We start from the raw sequence: 7911 nt of genomic DNA, 5'->3' as shown, positions 1-7911 counted from the left end.
GCGAGACAAACAAATCTTCTAACTACGTCGTCGGACGAAAAGCGCTCCGCGGCCTCCGAAATCCGGCTTTTCCTTCTCTTCCTTCTCTTTCTCTCTCTTGCCTTCTCCTTCTCTCTCTTCGAAATGAATAAAAATATCTCGAATCCGATATTTATTAACACTGATCGTCCCGGACGATCCAAAATTCGTCCCGGTACGATTTGCTCTCTGGACAAATTTCGTACAGACGAAATCAATTATCGTAAGGACGATTTTCTCTCTGGACAATTTTTGTCCTGACGGATCGTCCCGACTGCTCCAGGTTCGTACAGACGACAATGACAGATTTCTTCACAAATTTCTTCAGTTCGTCCAGTATTAAATCCAGTTCGTACAGACGAACTGCACTAAAAAAATCAGCTTTTTGAAGGGTTTTACAGTGGGTTTATCTTAATTTACGCCAAAGTCAAGTAATAGACGACGGAGCCAAATAATATCTGCCGTGAGAGCTGCAAGCGATCGATACTCAGACTCCGTGGAGGATCGAGCGACTGTAGTTTGCTTCTTGACTGTTCAGGATATGATTGTGTCACCTAGAAATGAACAGTAGCCCGATGTTGATTTCCTTGAGACTGGATCACCGGCCCAATCGGCATCTGAAAAAGAAGTGAGGGATAAATTAGATTTAGAAATAGGAATACCGAAATCGATCGTACCTTTAATATAGCGTAGCAATCGCTTTAGAAGATATGCATGCTCAAGCATTGGTTGATGCATATGTTGTGAAAGTAGGTTGACGCTATAAGCAATATCTGGTCGCGTGAGACACAGATACTGTAGTGAACCAATAATCTTCCGGTACATAAGTTGGCTCAGCAAGTATTGGATCGGGAGGTATGTCTTTCGGCATTTTGGTACATGTCGGATTTGCTACAGGATTGCAATTGGTTAGTTGAGCCAGGTTGAGGATGGATTTTGCGTAGACCGCCTGGGAAAGGAAATACAAGTCGTGTGCCTTGATTATCTGTAATCCAAGAAATGAGTTAGCTTCGCCGAGCTGCTTCATAGCAAACTTACCATTGAGTGCCGTTACAATTTTGTTAATCGCAACGTTATTGCTGCCCGTAATAAGGATATCATCCACATATACGAGTAAATATATGACAGTATTTTCTTGTTTAAATATAAGCAAGGAAGGATCGGATTTACTATGTATGAAACCAATGGAGACAAGGAACGAAGTGAAAGTGTTATACCATTGTCTCGGGGCTTGCTTAAGCCCGTAGATAGATTTGTGAAGACGACATACATATTCTGGGTTGGTAGCGTCCTCAAACCCGTGGGGTTGCCGCATAAAGACTGTTTCTGACAGTGAACCATGAAGAAATGCATTGGCAACATCCAGTTGTTGAACCGGCCAATTATGCTGAAGGGCAACCGCGAGAAGAATTCTGATTGTTGGTAGTTTTGCAACTGGACTAAACGTCTCCGTGTAGTCGAGGCCATATTCCTGGTGATTACCTTGTGCAACTAGCCGTGCTTTGTATTTGGCTATGGATCCATTAGAATGATGTTTAATGCGGTATGTCCATTTGCATCCCAGTATAGATGCATTCGGTGGCCGAGGTACAAGACTCCATGTTCCTTGAAGCTGGAGCGCAAGGAATTCGTCGGCCATTGCTTTTCGCCATTCAACGTGCTTGCTAGCTTCAGTGTAGTTCGATGGGATGACTGGATCAGTGAGCTCATTCTGAGTATGAAGTAAATTCATACGATTGATAGGCTTGAGCGACCCTGTCTGTGAGCGAGTGACCATCGAATGAGGAATGGCTGGGATATAGGGAGGATCAGGTGATTCGTCTGGAGTGTGAGAGACATCAGCAGCTGGAAGGTTGAGAGGTGAAGCGCTTGTTGTCATATGATGCTGAGTTGTAGATGAACTAGGCAATGTATTTGTGGATACATTATGATGCTGAGCTACAGACGTGGGAATGAGAAAGTTAAAAGAAGATTGCTCAGGAGGTTTTTGGGTAACAACAATCTGCATTTTAGAGAAAGGAAAAAAATTTTCGTCAAATTTGACATGTCTGGACAAAATGACTTTGTAAGTGGATAGATTTAAACACTTATAGCCTTTATATGTGTCCGAGTAACCCAAAAAGACACACAGTGGAGATTTCGGTTGAAGTTTGTTGCGAAGCGTAGAGGGTGTCAGGGGAAAGCTAGCACATCCAAAAATTCGGAGGTGATCGTAAGCCGGCACTCTGTGATTGAGGAGTTCATAAGGGGATAGGTTATTCGTATTTGGAGACGGCATTCGGTTTATAAGATATACAGCCGTTAAAACAGCATCAGGCCAATAAGAGTTCGGAACAGAAGCAATGTGCAGGAGAGTCCTCGTGGTTTCTAAAAGATGTCTGTGCTTGCGTTCTGCAACCCCATTTTGTTCTGGCATGTAAGGACAGGAGAGCTGATGAAATATCCCATATTTCTGAAGAATCTCAGTGAAAGTTTTACTTATATATTCGCCGCCGCCATCAGTTCTCATACATTTGATTCTACGAGACAGAAAATTTTCTATGTAAGATTTAAATGTGATAAATATTTGAGAGACTTCCGATTTATGTTTCATGGGAAACAACCAGGTGTAACGAGTGTAGTCATCAACAAATAATACGTAATAGAGAAAACCAGAGTTAGAAATCACAGGAGCAGGACCCCATATATCAGAATGCAAAAGTTCCAAAGGAAAAGTAGATCTATGCGTAGATGATGCAAAAGGCAATTTATGCGTTTTTTCTTTAGTGCAAGAATGACAGTTAAAAGAATGAAAATCAATGTGTAGTTGAGGTTGAGACAAAGCAATGCTACGAAGCGTTCTCTGGCTGGGGTGGCCCGTCCTCTGGTGCCATGTATGGTTGGCTTCCTTATTCGTTTGCAGAGCACAGTGCTTGATAGAAGTTGGAGCTCTAATTGGATAAAGGCCCTTATGGCATGGACCTTGGAATATAATTTGCTGTGTCGTCAGATCCTTAAACACAAAACCAGACGGGTTAAAAATAATCGCAATATTATTATCTTTTGTTAGTTGCGAAATCGAAAGTAAATTATAATTGATGGACGGAGAATGAAAAATTTGAGATAGGATAAGCTTACGAGAGGGAGTCGGTAGCAATCCTTTGCCGGAATTTGCTATGCTTACCGAACACCCATCGCCAATTGTAATACCGTCATGTCCAGTATATGGACTGGATACCGAGAGGTTGTTCAGCGATTTTGTAAGATGTGACGAGGCGCCCAAATCCAGATACCAATCAGTGTAATCTGAAGATGATTCCGCTAGCAGAGCTTTGTTCGCTTGGGGCTGTTTGGGCGTAAATTGTGCATTCATCCTATGCCAGCAATCAGTAGCAGTGTGCCCTTTCTTGAGGCAAATCTTGCACGTCGGGACCAGCCCAGTAGTTTCTTTGGTTGTATTGACGTTGCTGTATGAGCGACCTCTGGAGCGACGTCCACGTCCGCGAGTAGAGAATAGAGCTGTATTGGACGTGTCAGCTGGAGCAAGATTTGGAAGATCATGTGCCATGTGAATCTCTTCGGTGATGAGAAAGGAATAGAGCTGGTCAAGATTTAGCGGCTGTGTCATAGTCCTAATAGATGTCTTGAAAGATTGATAGTTCTGAGGTAGCCCGCGAAGTATGTATAGAATGATATCTTCTTCTTCAATGTGACCGCCAGCTGCGGCGACTTGATCGACGAGCGTCTTAACCTCATTGAGATATTGAACCATCGTCTGATTTTTGAGAGAAACGTTGTGTAGGGCATTCTTTAGTTGAATGACACGAGATCTGTTCGTAGATTGAAAACGCGTTTGAAGAGTCGTCCAGATGGCTGATGTTGTATCGAGATTTAGAACATATGGTAAGATCGAAGCAAATATGGTAGAGCATAAAGAATCTGCAAGGTTTTGATCATTGAGGACCCATTGGGCATAAGCTTGATCGGGAACAGTGGTGCCATCAGCACGATGGGTCAATTTGTTGGGTACCGGAGACGAAGGATCAAGAAGTGTCTCCAAACCATTTGCCCGACAGATTTTAAGAACTTGAGAGCTCCAAAGCGGATAGTTATCAGGAGAGAGCGGATTTTGAACAGTATTCTTGAGATTTGAGAGAACAAACTTGAGAGATGACGACAGAACCGGAGTTGTGGATGTCTCCGATGATGCGCCGAGCGTGGAAGTAGCTGGTGACTCCATGAATCCCAGAGATCGTTACGATCTATCTGATACCATGAAGAATTTCACGATGCAAGAAATCAAGAAGAGTGCGAAGTGAGGAGGAAAAAGAACGGGACAGAGAAGAGCCGTTCAGGAAACAAAAGAATATTATTATTATATCCTACTCAAACTAGTACAGGCTAAATATATAGATGTAGCTTTTAACAAGACTTATAAAGGGCTACATAAAGAGACACAGATAAAACAAAGTACAGAAATATTTATTGCTCTAATATCTGGGACATCTTTCTTGCTTCTTTTAAGACATCAACTATAATTTCATTTTGCTACTATTTTCTTGTTTCTTTCATATTATTTTTTTAAAATTTATGTATAAAAAGTTGATTTTTACAATCAAAATAGCTAAACTAACAGTAAATTCAATGCCAATTTCATAAATGGTTATAGCCAACCAAAAAAAAATTAAAAAATGAATCAAGCTAAACTAATTATATATACATATAAGCAACAACAAGCTCCATTATGACAAACCAAAGCAAGGTATTTAGTGTGATGCTTCAATTTTCTAATGCACCGTATGATCTTAACCATGCATGTTCATGACATCAGACACTATCAAGAGTTCTTGACTTCTCTCAATATAGCAGAAACTCTTAGAAAGACATTTCATGCATAAGAGGACGAGAGCAAAAGAATGAAACCTTTGCGAGAGAAATAAACATTAGTCTCCTCTTGCTTCCCCCTCATCCTCCTACCCCCTCCTCTGGCTCTGCCAAAGGTTTTGACTCCTCTTATGGAGTTTGATGGCCACCTTTCAGCCTTAGGGTTCCCTCCTCTAGTTTATGACCCTTATTCCCCTAAACTACCTAACCTTAGATATGATGTTCGGGCATCACCGCTCAACCTTAATCACCTCTTCTCAATGTTGTCAATGAGAAAATTGTAGGAAATGGCCTAGGAAATATAATGCCCATAATCTAATTTGGAAGAATTCTTTATTTCTCTTTAAAAACTCCCTTTTTACATTTTTTTGAGTTGTTGCAAGAAATATCACATGTAATGTTGTGCCTTCTTCTTCCTCATCTGATGCTTATGTTGTCATCCCTAACATAAATCTACCCTCTAGAGACCTTCCTTAGGCCTCTGCCATCCTCCCTTCCAAAGTTGGAAGTGATACCCCTTAGCTTCAAACCTTAAATATGTTTGATTTGCTTGAACATGAGGAGACATCCACGAGTGCTTCTGTCTCAGTTCCCATATCCCAGGTTCATGGAACAATTAATACAAAGTCCAAGGGATCGGAGGCAAAAAAAAAAAAACCTCTAAACAAAGTTCAAAATCTTAATGTTACTTCCCAACTTTGCTGACTGAAATGTTCGTGGCTTTAATAACACTAATAGGGTTCTAATGTGCAAAAATTATGCCCTGTGGACAAATTAAATGTTGGAATGAATGTTCAACTAGATTTTTAGTTAATATTTCCTTAAATAAATCTCCATAATTAGTGTTAACTATCGTGAAGAATAAATTAACATTGGATTATCAATTTGAGGAAAACAATGATTTTATTTTCATATCCAAACTCAGCATATGGAATGTAATAATTATCCCTAAGGATAAAATCTACACTCACCTATCATTTCGAATACAAAGTTGACTTAGGATAAGCTTGATCGATGTCCATAGATTTTCTCCCTCCCTTAGAGAACTAAGAGATGGCTTATTTTATGGGATCTTGGGTTCCTATAGAGGCAAGCCTATACATTCAATCATATATCTGAAAAAAAAAAATTCAATAAATGTGGAGATTATACCTAAACTTTAAAATAATCATGTACATAAGCAAGTTGCCTTAGTGAATTCCAATTAAGTTTCATTGGTTAACTTCTTTATATTTTGGCTTTGGCATTTGTCTCTTATGCTGAGTGTTATATCTGGAGCTCTTGTTGATCTGTTGCATCCTATGCTGATGTGGGTTGTCGTTATATCTTTTTGGGGCTTTTTGGATTTGCCAGTCTCCGATGGTATTCTAGGTTACTTTGGCTGGTTGGATGTGCATTGTTGGATGATGATGAGCCCTCCTTCCTTGATTCCTTGGATGGTTAAGGCTTCATTGTGGCAACCTTGGAGGAATTCTACTATGTTGTGCTCCTTATGCTAGTGGTGGTTGCTATTTTATTTGCAATTTTCTTGTAGTTGATTGGTTATGCTGTTGAGCTGGAATTATCTGCGGCTATGGATGGGATATGTCTAATTTTATTTGTTTCCTATTGGTTTTTATTCCTTTTTTTGTAATTCCTCAAATGGAGGACCAACTTGGTCTTAACTTCCAACGAGGGTTTTTTTGCAGGAAGGTTTTCTTGCTTCTTAAGTCCAGTTGGTCTTGTGGGATCTTGGACATTTTTGCTATTGAACTTTTTTGAGGACGCTCATGGAAATCTTATGTTTTTTTTTTTTTTTGGGTCTTTTCTATGTCTTTCTTTTTCATGGCTCCTTTAAGCCTTATTTTGTACCTCATCTTTTTAGTTGAATGAAAGTGTGGCTTGCCACAGTAAATCTCGCCCCCATAGTGAATTTTTATATAAAACTTAAATGTTAATCTCTCCTTGTACTATCAAGAATATATTAGCTCGTAATAATAAATCTAAGGGGCTATTTGGTTGGAAGAAAAGTGAACGTATTGCATTCATAATGCATGGGTTTTAAACTTTTGTGTGCTTGGTTGGATAAAAAACAAATCCAAATTAAAATAAATCCACTGTATAGTTCATTTTTTAGGGAAAGTGTTCTCGCCCATTTTGGCGGAGAACATCGATCACTCGTTTGCTTGATCGCCGTCGACGGCCACTTATTAGAAAGCATAAATGATTAACTACCATAATCTGTAATTAGTTTTATTAAGACTACCGTACTGTACTTTCTTTACGCCTTCTCTGATACCATGATGAAATTCTTGAGTCTTCAATTGCGTTCTTGAGGAAGATCAAGATCAGTGATGAAGAGAGGAAAGGACCGAGACGTGATAGAGGTTGGGATCCGATAGATATTCAAATACCACTGTCGTTGCCCACCGCCGACAAATGCCAACCTGTTGCGGATCTGTTTTCATGGTTTATGTTTTTGATGATAGCAAACACTCTTATTTCTCTACGACGGCCTTATTTACTAACATTTCAGGTCCACACGATCAAACTGCAATTGCCAATTTGGAACTAGCTCAAGATTGGGTAGACTAGGTCTGAGCCAGATTGTACACTTTTTTCCTTTCTTGAGTCTATTGTATTTGGTGTGGCTCCTAATGTTATGTAACTTGGAAGATTTTTTGTTGCTCTCTAAAGATTTCTATTTTTGGTAACATCGTTTGGGACGATCTGTCCAAAAGCAGAAACGCTAATTAGGGCATCCTCATTAAAGCAGCCATCATTATATAAAACATATCATCCTGGACGATTTTGTATCGGCCAGAACGATAGGCTCAATACAGAAAGAATCTACCGCCATATCTAATTAGAAATAACCTATTTTTGGACATCGTTCAGGTGGATCATCCAGGACTATAAAATATCGTCCAAAACGATCCAGGTCAATTTTTCCAAAATTTATCTGGAATTTAAGGAAAACAATTATGACTTGATTTCACGATCAAATCGGCCTGGACGATCGCCAAATTGTCCTGGCCGATGTGCTGGACG

The sequence above is a fragment of the Dendrobium catenatum genome, unplaced genomic scaffold, assembly GCF_001605985.2.
Source record: "Dendrobium catenatum unplaced genomic scaffold, ASM160598v2 fragScaff_scaffold_1056, whole genome shotgun sequence".
In the NCBI taxonomy this organism is placed as follows: domain Eukaryota; kingdom Viridiplantae; phylum Streptophyta; class Magnoliopsida; order Asparagales; family Orchidaceae; genus Dendrobium; species Dendrobium catenatum.
Note: the sequence above shows the minus strand (reverse complement) of the source record.